The sequence below is a fragment of the Dendrobates tinctorius genome, unplaced genomic scaffold (genome assembly GCF_039654945.1).
Source record: "Dendrobates tinctorius isolate UK_male_01 unplaced genomic scaffold, ASM3965494v1 ptg000154l, whole genome shotgun sequence".
In the NCBI taxonomy this organism is placed as follows: domain Eukaryota; kingdom Metazoa; phylum Chordata; class Amphibia; order Anura; family Dendrobatidae; genus Dendrobates; species Dendrobates tinctorius.
Genome location: NW_027361821.1, coordinates 409,017 through 432,821, shown reverse-complemented (window position 1 = coordinate 432,821; position 23,805 = coordinate 409,017). Strand labels below are relative to the sequence as shown.

Here is a 23,805-nt window from a genome sequence, read left to right as displayed (position 1 = left end):
AGTGCTGGGGAGTCCGAGTCGTGGTGTCGGAAGTCAGGGAAATTGAGAAGTCAGAGTTCTTGGTTTGATTTACCAACTCCACAGCCCTGGAGGAAATTTTCTTAAAGTTTTTGCACCAAAAGATGCAGTTATCACGTTTTGATGCATTTTTGTATGTACTCCTTGCTTTCTATGGGTGAAAAAAATGCTGAAAAATATGCTAAGTTACATGCTGCAATTTGCAAAAACGCAGCAGTATTCCAAACCAATCCGGAAAAAAAACCACATAAGATTTCTGAAATCTGATAGCTTTTGCTGGTACTCTAAGGGTGTGTGCAAACGCTGCAGATTCTGCTGCGGATCCGCAGCGGTTTTGGTCCTGCGGATACAGGACCATTAAAATCAATGAAAATTGAAAACCGCAGTGCAGACAGTGTGGATTTTTCTGTGCGGATTTGCTGCGGTTTCAAAACCGCAGCATGTCAATTCTTTGTGCGGATTCCGCTGCGGTTTGGCACCTGCTCCATGGCAGGAGTCAAACTGCAGGGGAAAACCGCAGGCTAAACCGCAGAAAAACTGCAGATAAACCGCAGGTCTTTTGACCTTCGGATTTACCTGCGGTTTTGGACAAATCCGCGCGGAAAAATCCGCAGGACAATCCACAGCGTGTGCACACACCCTAAAACCTAGCTTAAAATTTGCATAAAAACACACAGCAAAAAACACAACTTGTGAACTTAGCCTAAGACTGCATTTTTTTTGCTCAACAAAAATACGCAGTGTCAAAATCCAAACAAAAACTCATTGTTGGAACTTAACCTTATACTTCTTAAAAGGAACCTGTTCCAATTATTTTCTTTCCCAAAGATAAAGCTCGTTTCACATCACTTTTTATTTGTGAACTTCACAAAACAAAAACCAGTCTGATGAACTTTTTATATCTTTTAAGAAAAAAACGGATGATTAACAGATCAGCTTTTCTGACAATACAGTCTATCAAAGCTAGATACACACGTTTTGTCATACGTTTGCGTCTGTTTTTTTGTTTTCCTTTTAGTTTTCCCCAAAACAAGTTACATGATCTGTTGACACTCACCTTGTCATATTACTAACAGAAGAAAAAAAAAAAAAAAAAAAACACACACAAACGCAAAGAATATGTTAAACAAAACTTGATACACCGGCTTTAAACATGGATCCATTTGCATCAGTTTTACAACGGATCAGTTTCTTTTGTTTACAACATAAAAATATGAGGCTGTTAAAAATTATTAAGAAGTGGTGTGAAAAATTGTGCGTTTCTGCATATAAGGGTGTCACACAGCTCACCTCTAAAAATACAGGCTTTACAAAGAAATCCTTCCTATCTGATGTCATTTCGCTCACTGTATTCACAAGAGCACAAAACATTTGTAGACTTGTAGCTGCTCTAGGCGTGTCTCAGGGAGGTGTAATTACATACATTAATTTAACAGATATGGGTCTGGACACTGCATAAACACTGTAATTGTGGCCTGCACTTAGAAAGCATAAGAAATTATTGCAGCTGCCCTGCAGTAGTCCCAAAAATGTTACAGGAACCAGCACACAACCCAAAGCTGCCATTTACATTGGGCCTTAGGCAGGGTCGGACTGGTCCACCAGAGAACCGGAGGATTCTCTGGTGGGCCCAGGCACTGACACTTGCTGGCATACAGGGATGGCAGCTGCTCCAAGGGCCCCCCAGCCAGTGGCGTGTCGCTAATAGCGGCACACCCAGCTGATATGGCGCCCCCGAGTCAGGGGAGCCCTCCAGATGCCAGCTGGTGTGCACTGCGAGTCACGTGACCGCAAGTCCTATTGGTCACGTGATGGAAGGTCCTGAAGCTACAATGAACTGCCTGAATGAGCAGCTGCTGCCACATGCTCTCGCAGGAGGAGGATGTCAGCACAGACACATGAAGAGCCACTGTGATGCTCGAAGCAGGAGCCATCATCGGAAGGGTGAATTAAGTGTTTGTTATTTTATCATGTGCTTGCCAGCGGGGGGGAATATAGGGACGTGGGGGGGGCCCGTGTGTATGCCAGGAGGGGGGAATATAGGGACGGGGGGCCCGTGTGCATGCCAGCAGGGGGGATTATAGGGACGGGGGGCCCCGTGTGCTTGCCAGCAGGGGGGGGGGAATATAGGGACGGGGGGGCTGTGTGCATGCCAGCACTGGGGCATATCGAGAGGGGGGGCCATGTGCGTGCCAGCAGGGGGGCATATAGAGAGAGGGGGGCCATGTGAGTGCCAGCAGGGTGGCATATATAGAGAGGGGGGCCATGTGAGTGCCAGCAGGGGGGCATATAGAGACTGGGGGGGGCCATATCCAGGATGGGATGGGGGGGGTTATGTGCCAGCACAAGGGGGCAATGTGCCAGGATGGGGGTTATATAGATATCAGGTTGAGGGACATATATATGATTTGAAAGATGGACACTGGCATTATAAGACACACCTCAGTTTAACATTAAAAAAAAAATGTTTCTCTTTCTTCACCAAATTTGGAGGTGCGTCTTATAATCAGGTGCGTCTTATAAAGTTCACACGTAGCGGAACTCTCGCGGAAATTACCGCGAAAATTCCGAATTCCATTCCGTGGGAAAAATCGCATTTTAAATTCCCGCGGAAAAACTAGTATTTTGCAAGCGTTATTAGCTTGCAGAATTGCTAGCGCTTTCCAAGCGATCTGTAGCATCGCTTGGAGAACTGATTGACAGGTTGGTCACACTCGTCAAACATAGTGTTTGACGAGTGTGACCAACTTTTTACTATTGAGGCTGCCTATGCGGCTTCAATAGTAAAAGATAGGATGTAAAAAATAATAATAAAAAAAAAAAATATATATATATTGCTATTCTTACCTTCCGGCATCCCACGCAGCCTTCCCGCCTCTCTCCACGCTCCCCGTCCCAGTAATCCTTTGCGAGAATTACCGCGATGACATCCGTTTTCGCCAGATTTCGCAATGTCTCACGGTCATTCGCGATGACGGCGCGCGAATGACCGCGAGACTTCGCGATCCCGCGAGAACGGACGTCATCACTCACAAAGGATTACTGGGACCGGGAGCGTGGAGAGAGGCGGGAAGGCTGCGCGGGACGTCGGAAGGTGAGAATAACAATATTTTTTATTTTAAATTCTATTTTTTACAGGGATATGGTACCCAAAGCCCGGAGGACAGTCTCCTCTCCTCCGGACCGTGGGTACCATCCGCAAATGTTCTGCTTACTTTTCGCATGGTGTCCACAGCCACATGCGGAAAGTAAACAGAACAATGCATTCCTATGTGTGCGGGATCGCCACGATTCCACTAAATTAATGAGCATGCTGCGTTTTTTACCGCGAAGCGATTCCGCCGCGGTGAAAACCGCAGCATTAGCACAGCATTGCAGAATCCCATAGGAATGCATGGGATTCTTACTTTTCGCGGCAAAATCGCGCGGTTGAAAACGCGAAAAAACCGTCATGTGTGAACATAGCCTTAGACCTACCGGTAATGATGTTTCCAGGAGTCCATCCTGACAGCACCATGGAGGACGTCCTCCTCTTCCTTACAGGGACAGGAAAGCACACGAGAGGTTAAAAGGTCCTGTCCCACCCCATTTCCCTCAGTGATTTAACAAGTACCACAGCGTGGATAATGCAAGTAACACTTTAATGATATAATCATATTTCAGCATATGACATAACAAACAGGGAGGGAACTACCCATGCTGTCAGGATGGACTCCTGGAAACATCATTACCGGTAGGTCTAATACCTATTTTCCAGGACGTCCACCTGACAGCACCATGGAGAGTACCAAAGCACCTCCTCAGGTTACCGCCTGGAGAACCTTTCGCCCAAATGCGGTCTGTTGACCAGATAGCACATCAAGCTTGTAGTGCTTGCAGAATGTATTAAATCTGGCCCAGGTTGCTGCTCTACAGATTTGATCAACCGAGGCGCCCGCCGTTTGGCCCACGAGGTTGATACTGCCCTTGTAGAGTGGGCCTTTAAAGTATCTGGCGGGTTGGCACCTTCGGCTTGGTAGGTGTCTGAGATTACTGAAGTAATCCATCTTGCGATGGATGCCTTGGAGTCTTTTTTTCCCCTTATTTTTACCCCAAAAAAGGACGAACAGGTTTGGCTCAATACGCCAACTGTTGGTGGCATCTAAATAGTCTATAACCGCGCGCCTCACATCCAGTGAGTGAAGACACTGTTCCTTTTCATTACGGGGATTGTCACAGAAGGATGGTAACACTATCTTCTGATTTATATTTTGGCCAGAGGCTACTTTTGGAATAAATGCCGGATCTAATCTCAAGATTATACTATCTTCTCTGATCTGGAGATATGGGTCTCTGGTGAACAGGGCCTGGATTTCCCCTATTCTCTTGGCCGTGGTAATGGCTACAAGGATGGCCGTTATGCAAGTGAGAGTTGAGTTAGTCATCTCTTCCCTGGGGACGTAGGGATCTCTACATAGGAAACTGAGTACCAGGCCAAGGTCCCAAGGCGGGTTGAGCTGTCTAATTGTGGGGCGAAGACGTTGCGTGACCCTTATGAATCTTACTACCCAAGGATGAGAAGCTAAAGGGTAATCAAAGAAGGCGCTCAAGGCCGAAATCTGGTCCTTTAAAGTGCTGGGCTTATGGCCTTTATTAAACCCTGACTGTAGAAAGTTTAGGATACAAGGGAGGTCAGGGGTACCCACCACAAGATCGGACCTGCCACCGTCCAGACAGAATCTCTTCCATATTTTCCAGTAGATTGCGGACGTCACCGGTTTCCTACTGACCTGTAGGGTAGATATGACCTGATCTGACAAGCCTTTTGCCTTCAGGATGTCCCTTTCAGGATCCAAGCCAAGAGGTGAAGCCTTGCTGGATTCGGATGGCGGATCGGGCCCTGGTGGAGGAGGTCTTTCTTCAGAGGTAGCTCGACTGGGTTTTCCACTGCCATGGCTCCTAGTAGGGGAAACCAGCTTCTTCTTGGCCAGTATGCAACGACCATTATCACCTTTGCCCGGTCCTCGTGGATCTTCCTGAGTACCGCCGGTATGAGCGCCAGTGGTGGGAACGCGTAAGAGAGGGGTTCTTCCCAGGCCTGGCTCGGGGCATCTACGCCTTCCGGGTGGTCTGCCGGGTTCAGGGAGTAGAATCTGGAGACCTTTGAGTTCTTTCGGCTTGCGAACAGGTCTATACTGGGGGTCCCCCAACGCTGACACAGTTGACAGAAAATTTACTTGTTCAGTTCCCACTCTGTCGGGCAGACCTGCTATCTGCTTAGGTAGTCCGCTACCACGTTCTGGGAACCTTCTAGGTGGATTGCCGTTACTGAGAGGACTGTTCCTTCTGCCCAAGCGAATATTCTTCCTGCTAGGGCTTGGAGTGTTCGGTGCCTGGGGCCTCCCTGGTGCTTCAGGAATGACACTGCTGTTACGTTGTCGGATAATATTTGGACATGTCGATTCTTCAGGACTGATCGGTTCCGCCGCAGGGCCTCCCAGACCGCATAGAGTTCCCTGAAGTTGGAGGATCTGCTTCTTATGTCTACTGGCCATCTTCCCTGGAAGATCTTCCCTTCTACATGGGCTCCCCATCCCCACATACTGGCGTCCATGTTGACTACCACGTATGGAGAGGTTGTCCATAGTACGCCCACCTGGAGGTTCCTGGGCTGTGTCCACCTCCACTTTTTCACCAGTCCTGACAGCCTTATAGGTCTGTCGAGTGAAGCCTGACTCCTGTCCCATCTTGTGAGGATCTTCCTTTGTAATGGTCTCGAATGGAACTGGGCCCATCTGACGCACGGAAAGCAAGCGGTCATTAGGCCTAGAACCTCTATTGCCCCTCTTATGGAGGAGCGATGCTTCAAAAGGTCTCCGACTCTGTCCCGAATAGTCTTCTGCTTTTCTTTTGGTAGCAGGGATATCCTGTCTCCTGAGTCTAGGAGAACTCTGAGGAAGACCTTTCTGGACTCTGGTATGTCTGACTTCTGCCAGTTGATCACCCAGCCGAGGAACTCCATCACTGTAATTGCTCGATTCCTGTCTCGAATGAGCGCTTCTTCGGATCCTGCCACCAGGAGGAAATCGTCTAAGTATGGTATGATCACGATACCCTGACCTCTCAGGTAGGCCACTACCTCCGCTACCAGCTTTGTGAAGATTCGGAGGGCCGAAGCCAGCCCGAATGGAAGGCATTGGAACTGGAAGTGGCAGGTCCGAGTTGGTAATTTGACAGCGAATTTTAGCCTCTGGGATGAAGGATGGATAGGGCCCTGATAGTACGCACTCTTCAGGTCGAGGGTGCACATGACCACGTCCCTGTCTATTAGATGTATTGCGGACCAAATTGATTCCATCCGGAACCTCTTGTACCTGACCCAGGCATTTAGAGGTTTTAACTTTAATAGTTCGCGCCTCGCCGGATGGTTTTGCAATGGAGAACAGGGAGGGGTAGTGTCCCTTTCCCCTTTCTGTCAGAGGAACCAGTACTATAACCTCTGAACTGATCATTTCCTGTAGGTCCGTCCACATGACGGAGTCCGCCGGGACTACGGTGGGGGAAATATATCTGTCGGTGGGAGGGGAGAAAAGCTCTATGCTGTAACCCTCCGCAATGGTTCTGAGGACCCACTGGTTGTGGGTAACTCGGGCCCAATTTACTGCGAAGTGGCAAAGTCTCCCCCCGATACCTATGGCATCATTGCCTTCTAGATCTGGAGGTTGACACAAAAAGGGAGCTTTTGCTTCTCCCACCCTGGCTGTGGGAGCTCCCATAGGAGCCTCTGTTGGACCTGGTTTGGCTCCTGAAGTCGGCCTGTCTCCTAGAGAAGGGGCCTCTCCGAAAAGACTGAGGCCACTTAGGTTTTTCTTCTAGGAACCCTTTATTCTTGTTGGACACTAGCTCTAAAATGTTATCTAGGGCAGGACCGAACACCCTAAGGCCTGAGAAGGGAATGGAGCATAACTTCGCCTTACAAGCGTTAACCCCCGACCAGGATTTAAGCCAAACCGCTCTCCGAGCTGCATTAGACAGGGAGCTGTTCCTGGCTGCAAACCTTACTGATTCGGCTGACGTGTCCGACAGGAACGCCGTGGCCGATTTCATTAGTGGAAGGGATGCCAGGATCTCGGATCTAGGGGTCTTGTTGGTTAGGTGTTCCTCCAACTGCCCGATCCACAGAAACACACACCTGTCCACCGCGGTGGCTGCTATGTTAGCCCTAATGAGGGCCGCCGAAATCTCCCATGTCCTTTTTAATAGAACGTCCGCCTTCCTGTCCATCGGGTCCCGGAGACTTGATGAGTCCTCGAATGGGATGAAGGTTCTCTTGGTGACCTTGGCTACCAGAACATCGATTTTGGGGACTTCCTCCCATGCTCGTGTTTCCTCGGGGTCAAAAGGCACACGACTTTTAAAGTCCCGGGATAGTACAAGCCGACGTTCTGCCTCTTTCCACTCCTCATGGACCATTGTCTTGATGTGTTCACTTACGGGGAACACCGTCTGTCTCCGAGCCACCAGACCTCCGAACATCAAGTCCTGTCTGGATTGCGGTTTAGGAACTTCCTCGATCTGCATAGTGTTCCTGACCGCCTGGACTAACTCGTCAGTGTCCTCCAGCCTGAACAGGAATTTCCTGCCTGGATCCTGTCTGTCCGCCAGGATCTCTCCTTCCTCCTCCGGATCAGAGTCCCGGAAGTCTGACTCCTCGATAGAGCTTGTTTCGGAAACTGGGTCTGCCTCCCACCTCGGACGCTTGCGGCTCGGCCCTGGACTGGGGGACTGCTGACGTGCGAGGCTGGCTCTGGAGGCTTGGACTTCCTCCTGTATTAAGGATCTCATCTCGGAGAGGAGGGATGGCTGTTCGTCTCTTGATGTGCAGGGTCCACAGAGGGTTTTGCTATGGGTGTCTGGCAGCTTTACCCTGCATACAGGGCATCGGACCGACTTGGATGTGGCCTTGGCTGGGTCCTTAGTCACTGACGGGGGGGCTGCTGGGGTTCCCTTATCCTATCAACATAAGATGGGGTAGCCATGTCAGTCGTCCTGGGCTGCGGGGATGGGTGTGGGGAGGGTGGTCTGCGCCAGGCGCACTTACCCCTCCATTCGCCGGAGCCTCTGCGTCCATCCTGCAGCAATCTGCACTTCCAGAGAGACTGTGAGCCCCTGGATAGCGCGTTGCGATTCAAACCCGGCGTGTGATGTCACCGGCAGTGACGCGCGTGCTCTCGCGATAGGCCGGTCCTGCCGCTTCCGCTTCCTCCCGGACTCTAGCCCCGCCTGCACCTCTGACGGCGCTCTCCTCGTGACGCCGTCGCCCGCCTGGCCAGCTGCCTGCGGGGGACCGACCTTCGCCAGCCATGGCGGCCACCGACTGGAGCCGAGAGCGGCTCATTCCAGGAGCATCGTCCTGCTCCTGGCCTTTGGGGCAGAGGGACTCCCCTCCGGGAAGTTTCGGCCCAGGCGTCTTGACAGGGGGAAGGTTTGGACTGGCCACCCGATCCCCCTGGGCCCTCCGGTAAGCTTCTGCAGCTCCTCTCGCGTGTCCCTCCACGGAGGGACAGGAAAAACACTGAAGGAAATGGGGTGGGATGGGACCTTTTAACCTCTCGTGTGCTTTCCTGTCCCTGTAAGGAGGAGGAGGACGTCCTCCATGGTGCTGTCAGGTGGACGTCCTGGAAATATAAGATAGCTTTCTAACTAATAAAACAATCTTGAAATGACAGAATTACTGTATGTAAAAGCTGATGTTAAAATCACAATGCATATGGACTGCATACACGTCATATGTATGTTAGGCTGGTTTCACATTTGCGTTTTTTAGCGCTGGAAAAAAACGCATATGTGCGCATGCGTTTTTTCCCCTATATTTAACATGGGTGCGCATACCTGCGCGCTTGTAAGCGCATGTATGCGATTTTCATGCGCTGCGTTTTTTTGGGGTGTGCGTTTGTATTTTCCAGACGCAGCATGTTGCATTTTTTGGCCCTGCAAAAAAGCGCATGCGCACATATGCGCACGTTTTGCGCTAAAAATGGCCATTATAGCCTATGGATGCGCATATGTGCGCACTGGCATGCTCATGTATGCTTTTTTTGCATATGCGTTTTTTTTTTTTAACCATGGAATTTAGGGGTTTGGGTTAGAGTTAGGGTTAGTTAAGGGGGTTTAGGGTTAGGGTTAGGGTCAGGGTTAGGGTTGGGGTTTGGGTCAGGGTTAGGGTTAAGTATGGTTTGGTTAAGGGTTAGGGTCAGGGTTAGGGTCAGGATTAGGGTTAAGTATGGTTTGGTTAAGGGTTAGGGTCAGGGTTAGGGTTAGGGTCAGGGTTAGGGTCAAGTATGGTTTTGTTAAGGGTTAGGGTCAGGATTAGGGTTAAGTATGGTTTGGTTAAGGGTTAGGGTCAGGGTCAGGGTTAGGGTCAGGGTTAGGGTTAAGTATGGTTTTGTTAAGGGTTAGGGTCAGGGTTAGGGTCAGGCTTAGGGTTAAGTATGGTTTGGTTAAGGGTTAGGGTCAGGGTTAGGGTTAGGGTCAGGGTTAGGGTTAAGTATGGTTTGGTTAAGGGTTAGGGTCAGGGTTAGGGTCAGGATTAGGGTTAGGGTCAGGGTTAGGGTTAAGTATGGTTTTGTTAAGGGTTAGGGTCAGGGTTAGGGTTAGGGTCAGGGTTAGGGTTAGGGTCAGGGTTAGGGTCAGGGTTAGGGTTAGTTAGGGTTTAGGGTTTGGGTTAGGGTTAAGTATGATTTGGTTAAGGGTTAGGGTCAGGGTTAGGGTTAGTAAAGTCATGGTTTGGGTTAGTGTGAGGGGCCACCCTTATGTTGGAAAAAAACGCAAACGCGGTAAAAACGCACTAAAAACGCATACAAACGCATAAAAACGCTGCGTTTTTTTCATGCATGCTCATAAAAATGCTTGAAAAAAACGCAGCAGTTGTATGCTTTTGTATGCGTTTTTTCAATGCGTTTTTTTGCGGGAAAAACGCGCTGCAAAAAAAAGCAAGTGTGAAACTAGCCTTAGGTGAGGAAAAAAAAAAAAAAAAACACATGACAAACGCCTGTTACTCCAACTTTTCTGGCTGAGAATCTTAATTACTTTATATACCAAGATGTGAGCGCATCCTTAGGCAAATCTTTTGCTCTTTTTGCTGGGCTGAGGGCAGCTGTACTTATGTCACACTAAAGGATTACATTCTTGAAGGTCACTTTTTTTGACATTTTTTTCACTGAGCTCGTTACAGCAGCTTTTTCAAAAACTTTATATTGTGCCTTTGATATTTATTTCATATATTTTTTTTTTACTATAGCAAGTCCTATGTTATTGAACTTTATCTCCTTTATCTCCTTCTTGTTTTGGTGATAAGAAAAACATTCCAGATAAAGTAAATAATTATTCCTTCCAAAATAATTCCTTGTTGGTTCAAGTATTTTTTCGGAGTGCATTGATTCTATTTGAACTTTGGTGATTTGTCCAGACTTAGTTTTGGCATGTTTTTGCTTAGCTTTTGGATAGAATGCCTCAAGTACTGATTACAACTTTTCTGTTAGTTACAAAACAACATGTACACTATACGGTATGTCTCTGAATACACCTAATATTTGAAAAAGTTAACATCAGCAGTGAAAGGTGCTGGATAAGTCGCTGGATCTCATGAAAGACAAGAAGCTTTCATGCAGGCATCTTATTCTTATTAATAGCACAGGTGCACAAGACCCACGTCAGAAGTACCTCCCCTCCGGATGTCAAAGTGATAGACATTGTACACCAAAGTTTCCTGCCAGCCACCTATTCTTCCTGACCCCTTCATACACATGCACACTTGTTTCAGCCAAAAAAAGCATGTGCATTTAATGGAGAGAGGGGAGTAAGCAACACCTTATATTTAGTGGGAACAAAGGATAAAGAATGGTGAAATTCAATATGCTTGATCCTTTGTTGCTACCACCGCCAACATCTGATGTCAGGTGAAAGGAGAGATCCCCACACATTACAAAGATAACTTTCCGCTTTCTGCTTTAAAAAAAAAAAAATTAAAAATACAGTGTATGCTATGAAAACACATTTAGTGAATGGAGTCTTACAAAATTGATTTATCAAGTAGCAGATATTCAGTATGGCCTCAAGTCCATATTTTCAAAGCTGTAAACAGGCTTATACTGCAGTGAATCTGTGTATCAAAGCAAATGTGCACATTTTTGCCTCTTGGTATACTATGGCTCATTTAGACGTTCCCTTTTAATACATGGGTTTTACCTGTGGTTTTCACGATAGAACAGAACACATACCTATTGTAGTCTCAAAGCTGTTCACATGCCTGTGCTATCTTTGAGGATCGTTTTTAGGCTGTGTGCCCATGATGCGATCTTTAAGCGTTTTTGCCGCGATTTTCGGAGCGAAAACGTTTAAAAATCTTGTACAGAACGCACCCCATGCATTCCGCACATGCTGTGCTAATGCTGCGCTTTTTTCCGCGGCGGAATCGCATCGCGGAAAAAAATCGCAGCATGCTCATTCTTTTGTGCGGAATTGCAAAGAATTGCCGCAATTCCGCACCCACAGGAATGCATGAGAATCGCTTACTTCCCGCATGTGGCTATGCCCACCATGTGCGAAGCTAAGCGTCTCATGTGCGGTTGGTACCCACGGTGTGGAGGAGAGGAGACTGTCCTCCAGGCCCTGGGTACCATACCCCTGTAAAAAAAAAGAATAAAAAATAAAAAAATCGGGGTATATTTACCTTCCGACGTCCCGCGCTGCCATCCCGGGCCTCAGCGTTCCCAGTAATGCCTTGTGGCCAGGTCCTGTAATGACGCGGTCTCGTGAGATCGCTATAGCAACGCGAGACCAACGTCATCACAGGTCTCGCAAGGCATTACTGGGAACGCTGAGGCCCAGGATGGCAGCGCGGGACGTCGGAAGGTAAATATAACCCGATTTTTTATTTTTTAATTAATTTTTTACATTCTTTCTTTTACTATTGATGCCGCATAGGCGGCTTATTTAGTAAAAACCTGGTCACACTTGTCAAACACTATGTTTGATGAGTGTGACCAACCTGTCAATCACTTTCCAAGCGATGCTTCAAATCGCTTGGAAAGTGCTTGAATATCGCACGTGAAAAATCGCAGCAAAATCGCGAACATATTCGCGGTAAAACCGCGCGATTTCTGGGAAGGAGTCCGGTTTTCAGTGTCCGGATTTAAACGCTACTTGGGCACATAGCCTTAATCAGAATTATGGATCAAAATTAGGCTGGGGTAACATGAGCATTTGCAAAAACGTCCATTTTCCGTCGAAGAAAAAAAAATTTCATTCTTATCAACCATATAGCATATCAACAACCATATGACATCGGCTATGAACTCCAGTCCCTTACGGAGGACGTTAGTGCTCTGTACTGAAGTTGCGTTCTTCACGTGCAGATCAGTGTCTCCTAGATGCAGGACTGAGTAGTCACATCATGCCACCGCTCAGCAATGCATCCACATGCAGCTGAACTGAGCTCATCGCAAGACCTGTGGATTATCTGCAGACAGGTGAAGAATACTGAGATTTATTTTTATTTCAGCTGACACTACAAAGCTAACATCAACCAGAATACTATTACCCAACTTGCCACCGCACCAGAGCAAGTGGGAAGAGTCGAGGATAAGCACCAGAATTGAGGCATCTAATGGATGTGCCATTTCTGGGGCGGCTGAGGACTGATGCTCTTAGTCTGGGAGGGGGCCAATATCTATGGCCCCTTTCAAGGCTATTAGTATCGCCGGCAGCTGTCTGCCTAGCCCTTTTTTTTTTTTTTGGGGGGGGGGGTATCACCCCATGTTGATAACCAGTAAAGGCTACACAGACAGCTGTGAGCGGAAATTAATAGCATAGGAAGCTCCATGTTTATTACCCCTTTCCCAGACTATAAACATCAGGCCTCAGCTGGTTGCGATAATTAAGGTGGACCCCATGCCATTTTTTACCTTAAACATTTTAAAATAGTAGCTAAATACATGTACAGTAATGATGTATCTTTTACTGACATTTCTCTACATCTATATATCATTTATCAATATCTATATAAAAGATTGTTTTCTTAGCTAGAAAAGTAGCTTGAAAACGACAATTAATGTATGTAAAAGCTGATGTTAAAAACGGATTGCATATGGATGTCATACGGATGCTAGGTGAGAAAAATTGCATTGTATTCGCATGACACTAGTGCTACGTTTCAGTAACAACATAAGACCGATTTTATTTACGAGGAAGAGTGTGAGCCCTTATAGGGGTTTGCACTACTCAGACAACCTCCTTCTCAATTATATGCTGGCACTGGCTCTCCCGGAGCTCACACGACATTGTTACAGTGAGAAAAATTATTATGTGACACACTGTCGATTTTGCAAGTTTTCCAATCTACAAAGAATGGAGAACTCTAATTTTTATTGTAGGAACACTTCATCTGTGAGAGACAGAATCTAAAAATAAAAAACAGAAAAAAAAATTAAAAATCACTAAGATTTTTACATTATTTGAATTTTATTGTATGAAATATGTATTTGATACAATAGCAAAACCACTTGGTACACAAACCTTTGTTTGCAATTAAAGATGTCAGATGTTTACTTTAGTTCTTGACCAAGTTTGCACACACTGCAATAGGGATTTTCTCCCACTCCTCCATACAGATCTTCAGGTCTTTCAGTTTTCGGGGCTGTTGCTGGGCAACATTGAGTTTCAGCTCCCTCCAAAGATTTTCTATTGGGTTCAGGTTTGGAGACTGGCTAGGCAACTCCAGGACCTTGAAATGCTTCTTATGGAGCCATTCCTTAGTTGTCCTGGCTGTGTATTTCAGGTCATTATCATTCTGGAAGACCCAGCCGCGACCAATCTTCAACGATCTTACTGAGGGAAGAAGATTGTTGACCAAAATCTCCCGGTACATGACCCCATCCATCCTCTTTCAATAAGGTGCAGTTGTCATGCACCTTTTGCAGAAAAGCACCCCCAAAGTATTATGTTTTCCCCACCATGCTTCATGGTTGGGACTATGTTCTTCGGGGTTGTACCCACCCTTCTTCTTCCTCCAAACGTGGTGAGTAGAGTTGATACCAAAGAGTTCTGTTTTGGTCTCATCGGACCACATGACCTTTTCCATGCCTCCTCCAGGTGGTCATTGGTGAACTTCAAACGGGCCTGGGCACGTGCGGGCATGAGAAAGAGGACCTTGCGTGCCATGCAGGATTTTAATCCATGACGGCGTAGTATGTTACCAACTATAATATTTGAGACTTTGGTCCCAGCTCTCTTCAGGTCATTAACCAGGTCCTCCAACATAGTTCTGGGCTAATTCCTGACCTTTTTCAGAATCATCCTTACCCCACGAGGTGAGATCCCACATGGAGCCCCAGAACGAGAAAGATTGAAAGTCATCTTGTGTTTCTTCCATTTTCTAATAAACGCACCAACAGTTATTTCCTTCTTACCAAGCTGCTTGCCTGTTGTCCTGCAGCCCATCTGAGCCTTGTGCAAGTTTACAACTTTGTCCCTGGTGTCCTTAGCTCTTTGGCCTTGGCCATGGAGGAGAGATTAGAGTGTGATGAATTGTGTAGACAGGTGTCTTTCATACAGGTAACAAGTTCAAACAGGTGATGATGAGTACAGAGTAGGAGGGCTTCTTAAAAGGAAACCTGTTACCTCTTATCAGCAATGAGCTGTGGCCACTGCTTTTCGGTGCTTATCTACAACATTCTATAAAGCTGTAGATATGCCCCACCCCCCCGATTTAACCTCAAAGAGAAGAAAAACAAGTTTTATTATACTCACCAGGGGGGCGGTCCCCGGTCCGATGGGTGTCGCAGGTCCGACGCCCTCCATCTTCATACGATGTTGTCATCTTCCTTGCTTCGTGTAGTGGCTCATGCGCAGGCATACTGATCTGCCCTGTTGAGGGCAGAGCCAAGTACTGCAGTGTACAGGCGCCTAGAAAGGTCAGAGAGGCCCAGCGCCTGCGCACTGCAGTAGTTGGTTCAGTCCTCAACAGGGCAGATCAGTACGCCTGTGCAGGAGCCACGACACGAAGCAAGGAACACGACGACATCGTATGAAGATGGGAGCTGCCAGACCCGGACATTCGACGCCCATCGTACCAGACCACTCCCGAGTGAGTATGATACAACTTGTTTTTCTTCTCTTTCAGGTTAGATCGGGGGCTTATCTACAGCATTACAGAATGCTGTAGATAAGCCCCAAAAGGCAGTGGCCGCAGCTCATAGCTGAAAAAAAAAAAAAAAAAAAAGAGGTGACTAGTTTGAAGAAAAATTAACAGGTGTGAGGGTCAGAATTCCTGCTGGTTGGTAAGTGATCAAATACTTATTTCATGCAATAAAATGCAATTTAACTATTTAAAAATCATATTTGATTTTCTGTTCTTTAGATTCTGTGTCTCACTGTTGAAAACAGGCAAAATCGGTAATGTATGAAATAACTTATTTTTCCCGCTGTATGTCACTTGATCCCTGAGGCCAAGCAGCAGCAGCTTCACAATCCCCTACTTTGGACAAATTAGACATCCATGACACGCAAGAGGGCCCGTAGCTCTCCCATCATCCGGATGTCTGATTTGTCTGAAGGAGGGGAATGTGAACCTGCTACTAATTGGCTGCAGGGATAGCTTAACAGAATGCTACCAAACCCCAGTGCTTACACTGCTGGAATAGTGCCGCTACCAGAGGTGAGTATATGTGCTACTATTTTACTTGAGGGAGACAATGATAGATAAGTATTGGTGAGCAAACGAGTTATCCAAGCATGTTTGGGTGTTGTGGCCCCATCTCACATAGCGAGATCGTTAGGAAGATCGCTGAAGCGTAACCGATTTTGTGACGCGCCAGTGATCTCACTACGTGTGACACGTAGTGGCGACCAGGCCCCCGCTGCGATGTCGCTGATCGTGCTCGAATGTCCTGGGCCATTTTCTGATTGCTGGTGTCCCGCTGGCCAGCACGCATCGCTGTGATGGACGCCGACGAGCGACCTCGTTAGCGACTCAAATCATGGACGCAGGCGGGAGTCGTCAGAATCGTTGCTGTGTGACAAGGTCCCAATGACCGCCGAGGTCGTTATACGGATCACTGGATCGTTGGGTAAATCTGACTGTTTGACAGCTTACTAGAGACCATTTAGCGACGCACCAGCAATCCTTACCAGTTCGTATCGTTGTCGGGATCGCTGGTGCCTCGCTAAGTATAACGGTACCCTTAAGAGTGTCTCAGGCATGCTCGTATATTATGTTTGGAGTGCCTCCAGCTGCATGATATGCGGTTGTTAGACAGCCTGAACACATGTAGGGATTCCCTAACAAACAGACATCCTCAACACATGCAGGGATTGCCTAACAGTTGCAAACCATACAGCCGCAGGGACTCAAACATAATATACGAGTATGCTCAGATGCTCGGACAACACCTGAGCATGCTCAGATAAGACGTTATCCAAGTACGTTTGCTCATTACTATTGATAAAATGTGCAAGTATGTTAGTCCTAATGAGCCCTTACCCATATGACTGTATGGCCGGGGTCACACTGGCGAGGAATATGGCCAAGTGAGAGGCGCTAAAAGCACGCATTAGACACGGACCAATGATTCTCTATGGGGTCCCTCGCACCAGGCGTATATTTCTCATCCGTATTTTAGGCTCCGTGCCAATCGCAGCATGCGTTTGATTGTTAGTGTACCACGGCCGTAGTACGCCAATGCAAGTCTATGGGTGCGCAAAAAATACAGATTACACACGGACCACACATGTGACTTGCGAGAAATACGCACCCGGTGTCTTTTAGAAAAGCCGGCAATTCAGTGCACTATACAGTAAACTTACACTGACAGGTTTAATAAAGAAACGAAAGAATAGATATATACACATAGAATGCATATATATATATATATATTCTATGTGTCTATATCCATTCTTTGGTTTGTGTTATAAAACCTGTCATAGGGCTCCATTATATGTCCATTTTGCAAGGTGACGAGAAAATCTCGCCATACGGATTGCATACGGATGCTTACATGCGCAATATACGCGACCACACCTTGATTACGGATGACATACGGAGCAGTGTTTAGGGGCCATTGATCCGTATTACGCAAGTAAAATACTGACCGTATTTTGCGTTGGTTAGTGTGACCCCGGCCTATGAATCTGTGAAAACCACAGACAGCACAAGTTGCCATCAGTGTGCAGCACGTGATTAGTAATGCATAGGAAAAAATTTGCAATGTATTTTTTCAGTAGCGAAAAATGACTGATCAAACAATGATAGTAAAGCCTGAAACACTGATAAAAAAAGTATTTGGGAGTCAATATTACAGCTGCCACATCTACACACGTGCAGCTGAAATAAGCTAATCAGATAAAAGATCAAAGTTTGATTCTGTATGTTGTGAGCCAAAAATAATCAGATCATGTTAGAGGAAAGTAGAGAAAGTGTCCTCCGAATATGGCAACGCCCTCCACACACAACAGTCACGCAAGGTATTTTTATGCATTTGGTAAAAAATTAAAAACCTCCTGGACACAGGGTTTTCAGGGCTAAACAAAAATATTTGCAGTCAGCCAAACTACAGATTGCTCAATTCATGTTATGTACTGTACACAGTCGGGAATACTCTGTGTTGCCTGTTCAAACGATAGTCACGTGGACGCTCAGATGTGATTTGCATGCTGTTGGTCACGTGTCGACTAAACTTTTCCTGCTTCTTTCCAAGTCCTCTGAAGAGTTGACACGTGACTGTGTGTGCATTGGGTACACAATGAGGCCTTACTGAGATGTCCGTTTTTCACAAACCATTTTAGTTTATGGTGTTGTTCATACATGTTTTTTTGCAGACCATGTCGGAAAAAAAAACCCACCAAAGGCTCATCGTGGGAATATAGCCTAAGGGTATAGAATATTGTCTTTTTGTTGCATTTTTCGGCACGGAAACTCCAAGTTTCGGAGGTGTTTTGAGAAAGATTGAAGAATTTCTGCTCCATAAAGTCAGTAAACAGATTCAGTGTGCACATACTATTTGGTATTGGAATGTGCACATGTTTTAGGCCTCATTCACATGTCAGTGTTTTTTTAATTGGTATTTCATCAGTATTTGTATGCCAAAATCAGGAGTGTCTACAAAAAAGAGAACAGGTATCAGTCTTTCAGTCATAGTTTTTCTATGTAAGTTCCACTCGTGGATTTGGCATACAAACACTGAAGCAAAAATACTGATGTGTGAATGAGGCCTTAGGTGGATTTCACCTGTAATCCATTACAAAATAAAAACACAGCAATAAAAGACATTGCTGTGCATTACGTTAAAAATAACACTGCTGTACACATGTTCCATCTTTAAAAAAAAAAAAAAATAAATTTAACTTTCAGGGTTTGCAAGACTTGAAGAAGAAATTGCTATGTTCATTCTTCAGGCTGCTTCATTTGGAAGCTGCAGCGCTTTATACCTGAAAGTACAGAATAAAGATGCCAGCGGCGAAGCCTCCACAACAGCCACTTAGGCCAGGTACCCATGATCTGGAATTAGAACCGCTTTGCACGCAGCGCATGTTCCCTATGTCCAAAGCGCTGCCTTCGATTGAACGCAGGTAAATCCGCATGTGTTCGCTGAGCCATGAGGATATATCGCATCCAATTTATATACTTTCTCTGTTGCAGACTCACGTCTCCGCAAGAGAAATTGACATGCTGCGATCTGGAAATACATTGTATGTCAGTCTCTGCGTGTCTCTGTGGACATGAGATTTCTTGAAATCCCATCCAGTATGCTGTAACATCTGGCCGCTGCGGGTTTGACGCTGCATAATCTTAGGGTATGTGCACTCTGCATTTTTTTAGATGCTCACATACTTGCATCGTTTTTGAATAGAAAGGTTATTCAAAACATATGAAGCCGTTTTTAATGTTGATTTTGGAGTGGAAAAAAAAATGAACATAGTCTTGACTCTATAATGAAGCACGATGCCATTATACAACTCCTATACATGTGGATCCTTACTATTCCCTGTATAGGTCTCCAATTTAATAGCTTCTTGACCACCTATAGACTATAAAAGCCACATTATACCCTGCAGTGATGTTCTAAGGCTATGTGCACACATTGCAGATTTTCATGCGGATCCGCAGAGTTTTTTGACGCGCGGAATTGTGTGAAATCCGCAGTGTAGTGCACATGTAATGTTATTCAATGGTAAATGAAGAATTGATGTGTACATGCTGTGGAAAAATCTGCGCAGATTTGCAGCAGAGTTTTTTCCGCAGCATGTCAATTTTTTTTGCGGATCCGCAGCAGCATTTTACAGTCTGGCACATAAAAAAAATCTCTCTCCAAACAAATCCGCACAGCAAAAATGCATTCAAATGTGCAGGAAAGGCGCAGCTATTCCGGATGAAAAACGCAAGCATTTTTCCCTGCGTTTTCTGCCAAGAGATGCAGATTGTCTGCAGAAAATTCTGCATGCTAATCTGCAACGTGTGCACAAACCCTAAAAACATCACCGCATAGCAGCTGCACAAGATTGTGCCGATAAAGAAGGCAGAGGTCGTTTATTGCCATCTATGCCTTCATAATTGCTATATGCAAAGTCAGGTTCGGACTGGCCCATCGGGGGAATCCCCTGACGGACCCCTGTGCAGATCTGGGCCCTCAACCCCACGGCATGGGCAGTACTTGGAATAATTCACTCTGTACAGAAAACAAACAGCATCTCATCATTCATTAACCAAACTACCCAGTAACATTTTATTAAGATATAGGCAAGTTTGTGAACGAGGGTAGTGTAATATTTGTATGCAGGTGAAAAGTGGCCCCCCCAAAGTCAGTGTTACAAGTGGGCCCTTGGCACCCCAGTCTGACACTGTGCACTGCCCTGAACAGGCGCTGTTATACAGTACTAGGAAGCGCTGCCAGCCTTTTTCTTGATACAGTGGTAATATGACCCAGTCAGCTCTGCTATGCAAACTGGAGACATATCAGTTCAGGAAAATCAGATAAGAAAAAAAAAAAAGTATTGAAATGCCCCCAAAGATCTTTTATGATGTTATGGGGGGCACAGTGTGTGAAAAATATAAAGCAGGAATAAAATAAACAAGCCATCACCAATCCAAATTGCTGCTACAAGTGGCACCTCAGTCAGGAAAAAAGCAGGTCAAATATAGCAAAATAATTAGGACCGATCAGATACCGAGACTGTTTCTTTTCTCGCCTTTACGTTTACCTGACTGACCTGTATATTTTATGTTTGGATATAAAATAAATACAATTCAGAATAGAAAAACAAAATGCTGTAACATCTTAACATAAAAGTTTCAGAAAACCCTTGGAGCAGAACACCAGGGTGTGACAGCCGAAGTCCATAGGAATACATGGAGTTACCTGTGACACTCAGGAGTCTCAGGCCAGCGATTATATATATAGCTATCATACCGGTGCCAGGTATAAGTGTTGGCACCGGGGGCTCAGACACCACACCAGGGTGTGACAGCCGAAGTCCATAGGAATACACGGAGTTACCTGTGACACGCAGGAGTCTCAGGCCAGCGATATATATATATAGCTAGCTATCATACCGAGGCCAGGTATAAGTGTTGGCACCGGGGGCTCAGACACCACACCAGGGTGTGACAGCCGAAGTCCATAGGAATACACGGAGTTACCTGTGACACGCAGGAGTCTCAGGCCAGCGATATATATATAGCTATCATACCGGGCCAGGTATAAGTGTTGGCACCGGGGGCTCAGACACCACACCAGGGTATGACAGCCGAAGTCCATAGGAATACACGGAGTTACCTGTGACACGCAGGAGTCTCAGGCCAGCGATATATATATAGCTATCATACCGGGCCAGGTATAAGTGTTGGCACCGGGGGCTCAGACACCACACCAGGGTATGACAGCCGAAGTCCATAGGAATACACGGAGTTACCTGTGACACGCAGGAGTCTCAGGCCAGCGATTATATATATAGCTATCATACCGGGCCAGGTATAAGTGTTGGCACCGGGGGCTCAGACACCACACCAGGGTATGACAGCCGAAGTCCATAGGAATACACGGAGTTACCTGTGACACGCAGGAGTCTCAGGCCAGCGATTATATATATAGCTATCATACCGGTGCCAGGTATAAGTGTTGGCACCGGGGGCTCAGACACCACACCAGGGTGTGACAGCCGAAGTCCATAGGAATACACGGAGTTACCTGTGACACGCAGGAGTCTCAGGCCAGCGATATATATATATAGCTAGCTATCATACCGAGGCCAGGTATAAGTGTTGGCACCGGGGGCTCAGACACCACACCAGGGTGTGACAGCCGAAGTCCATAGGAATACACGGAGTTACCTGTGACACGCAGGAGTCTCAGGCCAGCGATATATATATAGCTATCATACCGGGCCAGGTATAAGTGTTGGCACCGGGGGCTCAGACACCACACCAGGGTATGACAGCCGAAGTCCATAGGAATACACGGAGTTACCTGTGACACGCAGGAGTCTCAGGCCAGCGATATATATATAGCTATCATACCGGGCCAGGTATAAGTGTTGGCACCGGGGGCTCAAACACCACACCAGGGTATGACAGCCGAAGTCCATAGGAATACACGGAGTTACCTGTGACACGCAGGAGTCTCAGGCCAGCGATTATATATATAGCTATCATACCGGTGCCAGGTATAAGTGTTGGCACCGGGGGCTCAGACACCACACCAGGGTGTGACAGCCGAAGTCCATAGGAATACACGGAGTTACCTGTGACACGCAGGAGTCTCAGGCCAGCGATATATATATAGCTATCATACCGGGCCAGGTATAAGTGTTGGCACCGGGGGCTCAGACACCACACCAGGGTATGACAGCCGAAGTCCATAGGAATACACGGAGTTACCTGTGACACGCAGGAGTCTCAGGCCAGCGATATATATATAGCTATCATACCGGGCCAGGTATAAGTGTTGGCACCGGGGGCTCAGACACCACACCAGGGTATGACAGCCGAAGTCCATAGGAATACACGGAGTTACCTGTGACACGCAGGAGTCTCAGGCCAGCGATATATATATAGCTATCATACCGGGCCAGGTATAAGTGTTGGCACCGGGGGCTCAGACACCACACCAGGGTATGACAGCCGAAGTCCATAGGAATACACGGAGTTACCTGTGACACGCAGGAGTCTCAGGCCAGCGATTATATATATAGCTATCATACCGGGCCAGGTATAAGTGTTGGCACCGGGGGCTCAGACACCACACCAGGGTATGACAGCCGAAGTCCATAGGAATACACGGAGTTACCTGTGACACGCAGGAGTCTCAGGCCAGCGATTATATATATAGCTATCATACCGGTGCCAGGTATAAGTGTTGGCACCGGGGGCTCAGACACCACACCAGGGTGTGACAGCCGAAGTCCATAGGAATACACGGAGTTACCTGTGACACGCAGGAGTCTCAGGCCAGCGATATATATATATATAGCTAGCTATCATACCGAGGCCAGGTATAAGTGTTGGCACCGGGGGCTCAGACACCACACCAGGGTGTGACAGCCGAAGTCCATAGGAATACACGGAGTTACCAGTGACACGCAGGAGTCTCAGGCCAGCGATATATATATAGCTATCATACCGGGCCAGGTATAAGTGTTGGCACCGGGGGCTCAGACACCACACCAGGGTGTGACAGCCGAAGTCCATAGGAATACACGGAGTTACCTGTGACACGCAGGAGTCTCAGGCCAGCGATATATATATAGCTATCATACCGGGCCAGGTATAAGTGTTGGCACCGGGGGCTCAGACACCACACCAGGGTATGACAGCCGAAGTCCATAGGAATACACGGAGTTACCTGTGACACGCAGGAGTCTCAGGCCAGCGATATATATATAGCTATCATACCGGGCCAGGTATAAGTGTTGGCACCGGGGGCTCAGACACCACACCAGGGTGTGACGTGCCCTACGAACTTTGGCAGGGTCAGTCCTGGGCTCACCCAGATACATTGCACCCTGGCTGTAGCTTCAGGGAGAAGGCGCCCAATTCACACTATGCCATTTTCTCAGACTAGAAGAAAGGAAGACTGCCCATATGTCAGGCACAGGTGACTGGGGAGCTACACGTCCCAGCATGGCCTGCCCACAGCCCGGTGGTGGGGGAGTGTGAGGCGTCTTCCTGCACGGTGCACCGGGCTGTCACCGTCCTCACACTGGGGGTCCCCGGCGCCATTGTCCCTCCATATAACACCGTGTAATAAAACATGCGCTCACCTGCGCCAGCTGCTGCAGCCGGGAAAGTTCGGAGCGCCTCACCTGGGTGGAGGGGAAGTGACTCACACTCGGGGAGGGGCAGTAACCTGAGCGCTGCTCCATGGAGGATGCACACACTGCAGCCTGACGGCACCGGCAGCAGGCGCTACACAAATGGCGTCCTCCTCTCCCCTCCTGTGTGCAGCCCTTGCTGTGTGCTGCTGTAGTCATCCACAGGACAGCGCCGCGCCAGGCAGCAGCTGCTCTCATTACCCAGATAGCACCGGGGACAGGGAATGGTTGCTATGGGCGACTGCTCCTCATAGAGGAGTCCTACACAGCTACAGATAGGTTTTGTCTTTACAGCGTTCATTATATTGTAATAACGTGCAGGAGGAATATACGTCACCACGGAGCAGGCAGACTAACAGTAAGGGGAGATTTATTTACAGGGAGTAATACTGGTAAAAATACAATATTACAGAGAAAATGCTGTAAAAGGTTATATCAGAAACTGGA

At 47.1% G+C, this 23,805-nt stretch overlaps 1 protein-coding gene across 5 annotated transcripts in view; it reads right to left on the bottom strand.

Annotated features, from left to right (window-relative positions):
* The window catches only part of LOC141050879 (ligand of Numb protein X 2-like), a 127,999-nt gene extending 104,467 nt beyond the window's left edge, over positions 1 to 23,532 (bottom strand). For 3 of the 5 annotated variants that reach the window (XM_073547543.1, XM_073547544.1, XM_073547542.1), the window contains exon 1: positions 23,308 to 23,532. The gene's annotated coding sequence lies outside the window, so the exon portion shown is untranslated. Of the gene's footprint in view, positions 1 to 20,689; positions 20,799 to 23,307 lie in introns of those variants that run through there. The other 2 variants (XM_073547546.1, XM_073547545.1) reach the window with 2 other exon arrangements.
* Between the last annotated feature and the right edge of the window lie 273 nt (positions 23,533 to 23,805).